This window comes from Adiantum capillus-veneris, chromosome 2 (genome assembly GCF_014529385.1).
Source record: "Adiantum capillus-veneris isolate H3 chromosome 2, ASM1452938v2, whole genome shotgun sequence".
NCBI lineage: Eukaryota > Viridiplantae > Streptophyta > Polypodiopsida > Polypodiales > Pteridaceae > Adiantum > Adiantum capillus-veneris.
In genome coordinates this window covers 44,912,807-44,925,841 of record NC_140932.1, presented here as the reverse complement: position 1 = coordinate 44,925,841, position 13,035 = coordinate 44,912,807, and positions in this window count along the sequence as shown.

Below are 13,035 nucleotides of genomic sequence, written 5' to 3'. Positions count from 1 at the left end.
TCTCTCATAAACATAATAATTTTGTTGAGCTCTATCTAACTTTTTACTTTCAAGGGCTATAGGTATTCCCTTGGAGAAGTACTGCACCAATTGCTTTACCACTAGCATCAATCTCTAACACAAACGGCTTAAGTGGGTCAACGATTGCTAGGATGGGAGTAGTGGCTATAGCTACCTTGAGCTGTTCAAAACTGTGTTTTTGGGCTTCTTCCCAATAAAAGGTCATAGGATGGGAGCAGTGGCTATAGCTATCTTGAGCTGTTCAAAAGTGTGTTTTTGGGCTTCTTCCCAAGAAAAGGTCTTACCTTTTCCTTTAAGTTGATCCATCATAGAAACAATGATTTTGGCATAATCACAGATATATTGGCGATAAAATCCAGCCATGCCTAAAAACATTTGAAGCTCCTCAACCGTGTTGGGATGTGGCCATCGAAGAATGTCAGCAACCTTGTCAGTGTCCATTTTGAGCCAGAATAAGAGATCACATGACCGAGGTACTGTATCTCTATTTCAAAGATATCGCACTTGCTTTGCTTAGCATACATCACGTGAGCTCGTAGCTGTTTGAAGACTAATCGTAAGTGTTCTATGTGTTCATCTTCAATCTTACTGTAAATGAGAATGTCATCAAGGAAAACCACAAAAAAATTTCCAAGGTAGGTACATAAGACTCTATCCATGAGTGTCATAAATGTAGCTAGAGCATTGGTTAAACCAAAAGGAATAATCAAAAATTCAAAATGCCGGAACTGTGTTCTAAAGGTAGTTTTGGAGATATCTTGCAAAAGGATACACACCTGGTGGTATCCTGAACGAAGATCTATCTCTGTATAGTATCTTGCCCCATTGGATTTGATCAAACAACTCATCCACTTGAGGTAGAAGATACTTGTTCTTGATGGTTATGGCATTTAATCCGCGATAATCTATGCACATGCGCATAGTACCATCTTTTTTTTTTACCAATAGAATTGGTGATGCCCAAGGCAAAGTGCTAGGTCTAATGAAACCGCGGGTGAGGTAGTCAGCCAACTGACTCTCAACCTCCTTGGCTTCTTTAGCACTCATACGATAAGGTGGTTTACTCACCGGTTTAGTGCCTGGCAAGACATCTATGCCATGTTGCATAACACGTGTAGGGGGTAAACCCGACAGTAAATCACTTGAGAATACATCACTATACTTCTTGAGTGTGTGAGTCATCTTTTGCCGTGCAAAAGGAGAAAGTAAAATAGAGTTATGCTGGGATGGAGAATCTTGTAATTCCTATAATGTTTGTTTTACAATAGTTGCACATTGCTCTATAGAATTAAAATTGAGAGCACTTTGCTCGTTAGATTTGTTAACACTTTGATTATCATTAGAATTCATTGCACTTTGCATACCATTACAAGAATTCCCCGCACTTTGCTCTTGAGAATTCACAAGATTTGGAAACAAGCAGTAACACAAAAAGACTTCATCTATTAAATCTAATTTCTACAAAATAGAGAGCTGGTTGTACATATAAGAGGTGCAGATGGTATATTTTTCTCACCAAGAAAAAGCACATGTTTACCATTGGCTATAAAGGATAAGGAGTTGTGTTCATAACTAGTGTGCAATGTGTTTCCTAAACCATGCAACCAGTCCCGTCCTAAAACTACATCAGCACGGTCCATGTTCATAATTTGAAAGTCAAGGGTCATCGTATGATCTTGAACAATAAGCTCAACCCCTTGAACTATCGTGTCCCATACTTCTTTATCATTGCCAGATATCTATTCAACCACATACTTGTGACAGCAGGGAGTTTGTGTAAACTTCAATGTCTTGACTAGCTTATAGTTCAAGAAGATATGAGTTGCACCATCATCCACTAAAATATGAACAAGTTGTCTGTTAATAATGCCATGCATGCGAATCAAATCATGGGGGCCAAAGGTGGCCTGCCACATTGAAGCAGCACACAACACTTGTGCTTTTCTTCCATATGAATAACCTCTACAACACAATATTTAGGAGATGAATCTAATGTGAGGTATTGCACCATGTGCATGGCCTTTTATTTACCTTGCAAACGAGGACAATCTTTCTTGTTATGTTGGTCTGAAAGACATCTAAAACACAATTGTGTTTCTTTGCACGCTCAAAATCAGCAGTGCTAAGAGACCCACGTGGAGTATCTTGTGATTGCTTAGTCTTCTTAGCCTCTTGTGGGTGTGGAGAGGTAGATTGTTCTTATTCCTCTTGGAACGTATGGATGATCTACCTCACCATTGGCTCTTAGACACATTGCTCTTAGCAATATTATTCTTAGAGTAGGGAACATTTCCTTTCCTCTCTTGTTCATCATCATATCTTTGGGTATGACTGATGGCTTCTTCCAAAGTTTTTTGGTGTTGGGTCTTGACATGAAGACGATAGTCTTTGTCAAGACCCCTATTGAAACCCCGTATCTTTTGGAATTCATCTAGACCTTCTAGTTTAAATATGATTTCTCAATACTTCGGAAGGTACTGTGTGAGAGAGGCCAGACATGCGGCATCCTCCCATGCTAACCAATTCGTATCTTCTTCATTGGAGTCTAAAAACTCTTTGGAGAAAGAAGCTTGAAACGTAGCCCAAGATGGAGGACGAACATCATAGGCCTTGCCTTTAAGAGATAGACTTGTTTCCAAAGTCGTCTTTATATCCGGGGTGTGTCTCAATCTAAGAATATCACTCCATTTGTGTAAGAACGTACTGATCGCATCCTTGTTGCTATCACGCTCTTCCTTGTGAAACTCAGGAATGGTGATATTTTTAAGTAATGCATTGCTACCTTATATATCTTCTGAAGCACTTGTGTCTTGGACTCCTTGAGTCGTACGAGCTTGCTTTCCTTGAACCGTGCCACTTGTGGTTTCGTGAGCCGTCTGTGAATTCATAAATTTCACAAGTAGTTTCGTAAGATTAGTAACATTTGCATTGAGTGCACAGAGGTTGTGTTCAAGTACGCTTTGGCAAATTTTCAAAGTCTTGAATGCAGCCATATCTACAAGGCCATGATCTCCTAGATAATCATCATCATACATATTAGTGCCAACAACACCTGTGGTGCCCTGATTTTGATCTACGTGCTCAAAATCCAAAGTGTGTGTTGGTGGGATACCCTCACTGGCCATGGTAAACACACACGAATGTAAAGAGAGAAAAAAAAGGTCAACTTTTACCTTGTGAAATTGAAGTCTTTGTTTTTTTTATGCTCCGCAATTTGCATTGCATGCGAACCTCGCCTTGCAAAAATTGTAGCGCTTCACGTGTCGTTTGTCATAAGAACACCTTTATTGATTCTTCACAAAAACTCCTCCTTTTTGTAAAGGCTTTTATTCACTTTAAAGCTACGTCCTTGAGGAAAAAAGAATTTTTGGAGGAAAACTTGCCTTCAAGAAGTGAAAATCCTTGAAGTTTGAAGTTTTTCCTTTCCTTCTAGTTTTCTTTTCAACACAAGTATGCTATCTTTCCTTATTATACACAACAAGGCTCAATAGCTTGATGGTAAAATGTGCTAGTGAAATTTATAAAAGGGTGGTGGTAATGCGTGTGCTAGCCTCCACCCACCCGACCGTTCTGGTGGCCTTGCTCGTAGGACCCATGTCCTTACACAGTACTTTGCTAAATTTATCCTTTTTTGACACTTCGTGTGGATGGAACTCCTAGAAAATTAGAGCTAGGATATGAGATAGAGCAGAAAAAAATAGGTGAATTATGCTAGAAGAGTAATGGAATATATAGATACACATAGAAAAGCCATAGCCAAATCTATGAAGCGTCTTCTTCATGCTAGTGAAAATTGTGTGTGTGTGTGTGTAATCTGGGGGGGGGGGGGTGACTTAAAAATTATGTGACTATCATGTGAGTGTAGCAAAAGGGCTTTTTTTTTTATATTTTTTTCTCACATTTTTACATACAAAAGGGTACCATAAAATGGGATTGGGGAAAAAAATACAGATTGAATAGAAAAAGGTTGTATTTTATTTCTAAAAAATTCACAGATATGGAGTTTAAAAAATAGTCCTTGAACGTACATGATATACATAATTTATGCATAGTGACCCCTCCGAGTGTGTAATGAAAAGAGAGTGTGTAAATTGAATATTAAAAAAATTAAAATATATATGGACTATTTTTCATGGATAGATGCATTTTAGAGCCCTAGAGAGGCTGAACAAGCCCCCGCAATCAAGATGATTGGTCACTGGATTGTTTTTTATTATGAAGAACCAATACAGAGAAAATATTGACTAGAATATTAGAAGAGAGACTCAAAAACGAGTTTTCATTTTGACAGCAAGTTATGAGTCCATTTTTTCAATTTGAATGTTGTCTAAAGTCCTTCATGTTTCCAATTTTCTATGTACTATGTGTCTCCATTCTTTTTCACTTTGCATAAAATCCTATGGAGAATAATAGTGGTATTTTATTTTCTATAGCCTTTGAAGACTACCCATCCTAAGAAAGCAATTACAAGTAGAACCCTTCCTCTCCTTTGTAGTAAATTGACATCTTCTTTGAATACCTCCATCTCAAGTTGTTTTCCATGTGAAGTAAATCACCAAAATTATTTATTATTTTATATGGTTATTCATAAATGATAGTAAACAAGAAAATATATAAACTAAAATACTTTGAATACCTCCATCTCAAGTTGTTTCTCATGTGAAGTAAATCACCAAAATTATTTATTAATTTATATGGTTATTCACAATTGATAGTAAAAGAGAAAATATATAAATTAAAATACCTAAGTATAGGTGAAACACTGATTTATTTATGAAGTTACCACCCAAACCATAATTTACATATAGAAAACTCACCTGCTAATATTAAGCACACACTTAATGGTAAATATAGAAAAAAAGATAGGGGTTCCCATGCAAAACTTTGAAAGTGTGTTTTGATCATCTATGCTAAATGAATTTATTAGCACTATTTACATATTTACACTCGGTTTATTTGGGGCTATGCTTATGGTATTTTGTTGTTCCTTCTTCCATGATAGTGAGACCAAAAAACAACTATCAATAGTCTTCATTACACTACAAGATTGTGCTCTTGTAGAGCGTTTCTCAAATCAAGAAGATAGTGAGCTTCATGATTCCATGGTGTAATCTTGCTTCCCAAACCCTAAACACCCCAACAGGGAGAAAGGACTGCAGCATCAGTGGTAGATGAGGTTGAAAAGAAGTAGAGAAGTTGTATTAGACATATGCTACTCTGGGTAAGAGATTAGTATAGCTAGCAAAATAGACAAGAGGAATATGAATCTTTCACTTGGTTGGAGTTACATCCATAGCCATGTGTGTGAGCATGATGAACACCTCTCAAGCTTCCATGGGGGGAGAGAGAGAGAGAGAGAGGGAGAGAGAGAGAGAGAGAGAGTTCTTTGCTTTTCCATAGTTGAGTCTTGAAAAAATGAGAAAGAGAGTGCCTAGAATCCCATGATCCCCCCTTGCTAAATCTCATCCCATACTTGCCAAAAAATTCAAATGGAATGCTCACTATGTGGACCAATGAAAGGTGATGTTCTAAAGTGCAAGTTGAGGCTCGTATGAACACATGTCTCTTCTCGTCCTTGCTATATTGAGGGAGCCCCACTCTCCTCCTCCTCCTCCCCCCCCCCCCTTTCTTTTGGACTTGACTTGGACTCATCAACGCACTCATACACTTGCCTATAAGCCATTGAAAATATGCATGCTACTTTAGACAAGTGGTCTAGCCATACTTGGAAAAGAAGGACTAAAGACAACTTTCTAAATAAGGAATGATTGATATAGCCTTAGATTTTATCTTTTTTCTTTCACTTTTTAAAAACCATAAACTTACCCTTAATTTAACTAGCTTGGGTGCAAGACCTTTACACAAACCTTGGAGGGTTTATAAAGCTGACTCGGGCCAGAGTGTACTTGGTAATTTAGGATGCTATTGGGCTTTAGAGATTTACCTCTTGTGAAAAACCTTAGCATAGTGCTTTGGAGGTGCCACCAATATGATCTCAAAACCTACTAAATCTAGACCTACTAAATTTAAACTACTTATGGCAAGTTAGAAATTTATCATAAGGCTTTATAGACTTCATACTTGGAGTTTAAAGAGTTATTTTAACTACTTGAACTTAGAACATCTAATTTCTTTGTTTAGACTTTCTGTAGGTAATCTCCTTTTTCTTGTATCTTTGATCAAGGCTATTCATAATGTATCCATCCTTCCTTGACCTATTCTTATGACTAAGATCACTAAACATCCATTACCCTTGCTATTTTATGGACTTCTCTCCTAATGGGCGCAAGCCTTTGATTGAGCTAGTACATAAGCACTTAAATCAACTTCACTTATTCCCTTTTATTTTCCTTGGACTTAAATGTCAAAATTACACTGAACAATACTTTTAGAAGGTTAGAAATTAGTTTTCACGACAAAGGCATCTCTTTATACAAAAGTGGTGAGCAAGCCTTTATCCAACCAGTGCTAGCCTAGTGCTTGAGCTCAAGTCCACTGGCAAATATGGGATGTTAGAACAACTTGCATCATCCACTTTGCATGCTAAAAAGATTCCAACATCTCTTCTTTCCGAAGGGAACGAGAGAAGGTGAACTTCACAATACTTCATGCAATTAGACTACCTCGCTCCCCCTCTTTGTATGTTGTATGTGTGAGCATCCTACTATTGCAATGCCAATTATCACTAGAAATTATGTGGCACATGAGGAGCTGCTCGATACTTTTCTAAAAAACTCTATGGAATGTCCAGATACTCACCCACCAACAATTTTCACCCTCTCCTCAAGATTGTTTCACACTATTGGCCTCATTGGGTTAATACTAGTTCTATAATTGGACACTCAAGTGTCTTAGGACACTTTAATGTCTTGTTTTCCCACCAAATTATGGCATTTCTTTTATGAAGATAGAAAAACTTTTTGCATGCTTTCATCACAGTTTAGTTTGGTTATGAGATGAAAAAAAAATAGCATATTTCTCTGTCAATATGCATGATATATAAAGAGAATGATGAAAAGTAGTGATCAAAATTTGAAGTTGTTTTGCCAAATTTTTCATAAATTTATTGTAACTTCTTGAAGAAATTGAGTTTTTCATGTCTATAAAGCTTACGTACTATAGGTATCAACCATAGAAAAAAGAAAAGTCAAGCTTCATGTCATGGTTCCCATGCAAATTTAAAATTCAAAATAGAAACTCATAATTTTGAAAATGCTAGAGAAAGAGGTTGATTTTGGGCCTCTAAAGCTTTTTTTGAAAAACTTATAATAAAGATTAACATAAAGATTTCCAGATTTTGGTGGCATTTCATGGGTCAAGCAACGGACAACTAGACATGGAGTGGAAGTTGTGTGAAGTTGGGGCAAAAGCAGATTTTTTCCAAAAAAAAAGAGGGGTTGGTTTTGTGGAGGTTGAAGGCCCCCCAAAGGGTGCATTCAAGGGAGGGTGGCCACATGGCAAGCCCATGAACCCACATGCAGGTTCATCTGCGGATAGCTTAGCCAAGAGTTGGTGCTTGTTTGACAAGGCCATCCCTTGGATCTCCCCTTTTGCGACACTAGCTTCTAGCATGGTCACCAGCGGATGCGAGCCTATAGCAAACCATAGCGAGGCGAGCAAGCAGCCCTGCTTGATTGATCTTTTGACTTCAAAAGCACCTAAAATCCTGTCATTAAAGAGCATCTCAGAGTGAATTCCAGCACTAATAGTGCAAACAAGTTGGCATAGTCAAGGCTTAAAGCCTAGAGATTTCATGACCTCCTCAAAGAGCGACCAAGTTATCCTATCATAAGCCTTATCAAGATCAACTCGAAGCAGGATACACTCTTGATTGGTTAGCGAAGCGTATCAATGCCAAACATGTCCGCCAAGATGTTATCATAAATTGATCTTCCTTTAATGAACATGTGATGATGTGAAGTAATGCCTCTATCCAAAATGGGAGACAACCTGAGGGCAATTTTCTTGGCGATGATCTTGTAATCCATTATCATCATGGTTATAGGCTACCGGTGCTTCAATTGAGAGCATCATATTGTCTTAGGGATTGGTTTAATGAGTCCCCTTTTGATACTTGAATCCAGGGTTTCATTACACAGCGCTTGGTTGGACTTTTTTGTAATGGGGACTTTGAGATCGTCCTATAATTCAATGAAAAATTTTGTAGTCAACTCGTCCCACCTAGGGGACTTAGGCTTACCTAGAGCCTTTGGTGCAAGGTAGCATTCCTCCTCAATATAATTTTGTAGTCGACCCGTCCCACCTAGGGGACTTAGGCTTTACCTAGAGCCTTTGGTGCAAGGTAGCATTCCTCCTCAATAAAGTCTTTCTCTAGGAGAATGTTTTTGGACTGCAAAATTGTTCCATTGATGCTTCCCAAGAGACTACTTGTTGCTTTGTCCACCTCCGCAAAACGGACCTCAGGCTTACCTATGATTTGATAGAGGTGATCGAGCATCAGCTTCACCATTTCATCCTGGTCCTTTACTTTTTTCCCCTCCCCATCCGAGAGAAAGTGAACTAGGCCTCAACCTCTCTTGACTTTTAGGGCTCTAAAAAAATGACCTTGATTGGCCGCCTCGAGTTGGAGGTATGTTTCCTTAGACAACAGTCTGACTTTCTTGATTTTGTCCATCTAATAGTCGGCCATGTCAATTTTAGCTTCTAGCTACCTATTGTGCTCAACTTTAGATGCATTCCCTTCAAGGTTTTTTTTTGTAAGACGCTCCACTTCCTCTCCCAATTGTACCGGCTTTCAGGTTGTCTGAGAGGACATCTTTGTTGAGATTGGCTAGAGCTTTTTTGGAAAGTTGCTTGAACATGGGCTCTTTGAAGAGGTGCACTCTAGAAGGCAACAACTTCTCAGGCCCTTTGGGGTGCAGATCCCTATCTTTGGCTTTTCTCAACTTGATGTATAGGGGCAAATGATCTGACAAGACCTCTGTAGTGACCATCTTCATGTCTATCAGCGAGGGGATCCAATCGTCCTTATGTGAGCAGTAGCACTTTTCTAGCCGCAATGTTGTCTAGCATATTGAAGGCTGGTATAGGTAAATTATGGCATGTTGTTCCATGGACCAGTCTCCCAAATGTCCAACAATGCCCACTTCTAATAGAGACTTTTGTTGGGGTTAAGGCCTATGTGCCTTGATCGGTCGCCCAGGTCATGGGCGCCTGCCCACTATTACCCTATACTTATAGTGAGTATACTGTATAGGGGGAGCTGCCACTTCACAATCTCCCCACCCACATCGTGTGTGTGTCTCCTTCTCTCTCTCTCTCTCACTCTCCATCTGTGGTGCTCCCCGATCCCCTTCAATTGGTATCAGAGCTATGGTGACCGCGGAGAGCACGACAGCTTTCAGAGCTTCGAGGCGATAGCTCGCTCGCTCTCGACGGTACAGAGATTAAGAAATCTTGGAAGCTTTGTGAGAATGCAATGGGAGCTTGTGAGCTCACTTGAGAGTGATGTATGCTCTTGTGGAAGCTCAGAAAGGAGTGTGGAAGATTGTGTGTAAGTGAAGGTGCTGCCCTAAAAACTGTGTGCGCAGCAGCACTATTTTCAGATTCGTTTTTCTCCTTGTAGAATGCAGATCTGAGAATTCTGTCTTCCATGCCCATCCGTTTCGACGTGGTCTACAACTTTGCAGAAGAAACGTTTCGCAAATTCCTCACCGTTTTGCTGATATTCAGCTCAGACTGACTGTATACAGAAATTCCAGATTTTCTGTTGTCTCATTGTGTGCGAGTTTGATGCACTTTTGGAAGCACGGGAGATGCTTGAAGTTGAGTGCATAAATTCTGAGCTGAAGATGCAATTGCAGCTTGTGTTAAGCTTGTGGTTTGAGGGTTTTTTGGTAGACTTGGGCAACGAAGTACGGAGGCGTTTACACACCACCGAAGCGGTCTCTTGAGAGACGCAGTTTTTTGGAGCACACAGGTGGAGCTTCTTTCACTGGTTTTCACAGGATACTTTGACAGTGATTTTGTGCTTGGATTCATGGTCTTTGCGGATGGTTTGCATATAGTTATGGCGCATGGTTGATGCCCATCATACATGCATTTTGGCGAGCACTTTCAAGTGCCGGTGAGCTCTCTTGAGAGCATTGTTTTCGCATTGATCAAGTTTCCGGATTGCAAATCTTTTGGCGCTTGCTTATGCGCGGTCACTCCATTGATGTACGTTGAGTGCGGATTGCCATTGTATGTAAAAATGTGGAGCCATTTTGGCATTCTTACTCATTGGCATTCAATAGTGTTATGGTTTATGGTAGAGATTGTACTTGAGTTTTTTGCTCAGTTTTCAGGGGAAATTTTGTCGGATTTTTCCCAGATTCTCACCATAGTTTGTGATCGAGTGTTTACTCTCACTTTGACAGGTTTTGTCAGTTTGGACACAGTTTTGTGTTTTTGTATCCACTCTCGCAAGAGTGAGGAGTTGTGTATCTTTCTTTGCTTGAGACAGTGGTTTGCTCTCAGGTGGGAGAGTCTTGTGATCTCGAGCATTGTTTGCCATAGTTTTGCAGAGCTTATGCATGTATATTGAGTGTAGTTTGATGCGCATTGATTGCTCATTGTATTGAGCTTGCAGGACAATGGTTATTTTGTGTTGATAGCCATTGTGCGTCAAAACTCTGGCCAAATTTTCCCAGGAGTTTTATGCGTATCATTTATGCGATCTAGGTAGAGATTGCGGGTTGCACTCAGCATTTGCGTGCGGTGTTCTCTGCAGGTGGGAGATTTGTGTGTGTGTATGCATCGATACCGCACAGTGTGGGCTTGGTGATTAGCTCACAGATTGCAGTGTGATACTAGAGCATGCGAGGCTTGTATTGACATTGCGGGAGCTCTATTTTGGAGTGTGTCTCACAGGTTTTACATTGTGTTTCTGGCCATATTGGTAGACAGTTTTCAGGTGTTGTTGGTGAGGTGGTTTTGCTTTCTAGTTTGCTACATTGTGATCATGGCAGAGACAGGTGATCGATCAAATTGTGACCTCTCACAGATGCGCATGTTTTATGGGTCAGACTTTGCGGCATGGAGAGAGTGTATGCTTGATGCATTGACACAGCGAGGGTTGCATCAACCATTGAGTGGTGATGCACGTAGACCTTCAAACATGTCTGACGATCAGTGGCACGAGCTAGAGCAGATGGCACTTTCTACACTCTCTTTGCACCTTGCGGAATTTGTATATGCTCTTGTTATGTATGAGACTACTTCGAGAGCACTTTGGCGCAGATTACATGATATGTATGATAGATCTGAGTCATCACGGACTCGTGTGATACATGTACATTCACGAGCACGCCGACAGGTGACATGTTGGTATTGTGGTCATTCTGGACACGTTAGACGGCGTTGTTTTCGTCGTATGCGACATCGTAGGAGAATTGGCAGTCTCAGAGATATATGTAGTGATGCCATGGACTCAGTTGCTTTGACAATTGAGGCACATGTAGTGTCGGAGTATACTAGTGACAGGGATGTCACTTTTACCTCGAGCTATGCATGAGATGCTATACATGTGGATAGTGCACTCCCTTCGCAGTGGTTGCTAGACGCAGATGCTATGTTTCATGTCACGCCGCATCGTGCATGGTTTTGTAGCTATTCTAGCGGGATGCTTGGCAGTGTACGTTTGACCGATGGATCGGTGCATGCGATAGCAGGTGCAGGAGATGTGAGACTGTCATTATCGAGTGGTGCATCTTACTTGTTACGACATGTGCGCTATGTACCAGATTTGACAGTGAGTTTGATCTCGATTGGTCAGCTTAGAGATTGTGGATGTCAGATTTTGCTACGAGAGCGAGATTTTGTGATGCATTTGGGTTCGCTAGTGATTGCGAGAGGTGCCAGGAGTGGTACAGGTTACCCATTGCATGTGGATCACGCGAGAGACGGTGCTGTCTCTGTGATCATGCAGCCAGGTAAAGAGCGAGAGAGAAGGCGAGTCTCTTTTGCTTGTGGGTTGCAGGATGCTTTGCATGGAGTGCAGAGCAGTGACCTTGTTGTGCAGGTTGCGTCTACGGATGCACAGGTAGAGCGAGATAGCTCTAGTGAGTCACAGCAGGATGAGTCATCAAAGGTGATGACAGAGATGACTCACATGGATGCTGAGATGTCAGCTATTGTGGAGTCATTTCTTGATATGCTTATGTCAGAGCTTGATGCAGATTCAGGACAGATGGATACTCTTGGTACACATGTGATATGTGGTGGGCACGAGGAGTCACTCCAGAGCTCGGAGTCAGAGTGCCATGGTCTCTATGATAGGGGACAAGATTGCCATGAGTTGAGTTCTGAGTTGGAGGTGGCAGAGGTTTCCAGGGTTGCATCAACGTTCGGTGTCCTCATGTACGAGATGCTGATCTCGAGGCCCGACATAGCAGCTGCAGTGGGAGCATTTGCAGTAGGGTTGATTAGTTGTTCGATGACTGATCTGGGCATAGAGCATAGGGGAGGTTTGCAGGTATTGGACCGATACTTGCAGGAGTGCATGAGCTCTTGTAGACTATTTGCAGAGCTTGGAGCTAGCTCTGTGTGGCTTCCGCAGCAGCGGGATGTTTGTCTATCAGTAGAGCCGGATGCACTAGCTCATTGAGAGTCAGTAGGCATAGGTTGAGAGAATATCTCACCTTCTATTAGTTGTACACTACTAGATCTTGCTTAAAGGCACATTGGCCTTTAAGTGGGAGGTTGTTGGGGTTAAGGCCTATGTGCCTTGACCGGTCGCTCAGGTCATGGGCGCCTGCCCACTGTTACCCTATACTTATAGTGAGTATACTGTATAGGGGGAGCTACCACTTCACAGTCTCCCCACCCATATCATGTGTGTGTCTCCTTCTCTCTCTCTCTCTCTCTCTCACTCTCCGTCTGTGGTGCTCCCCGATCCCCTTCAACTTTGCCATTTGGATTTCTCAGCACCATATGAAGTCTTCAATGAGTAGCCATTCCCCTCAAATAGGGAGGTCTTTTAAGTTCTCCATAGCTTAGATCGATCCTCTCTTG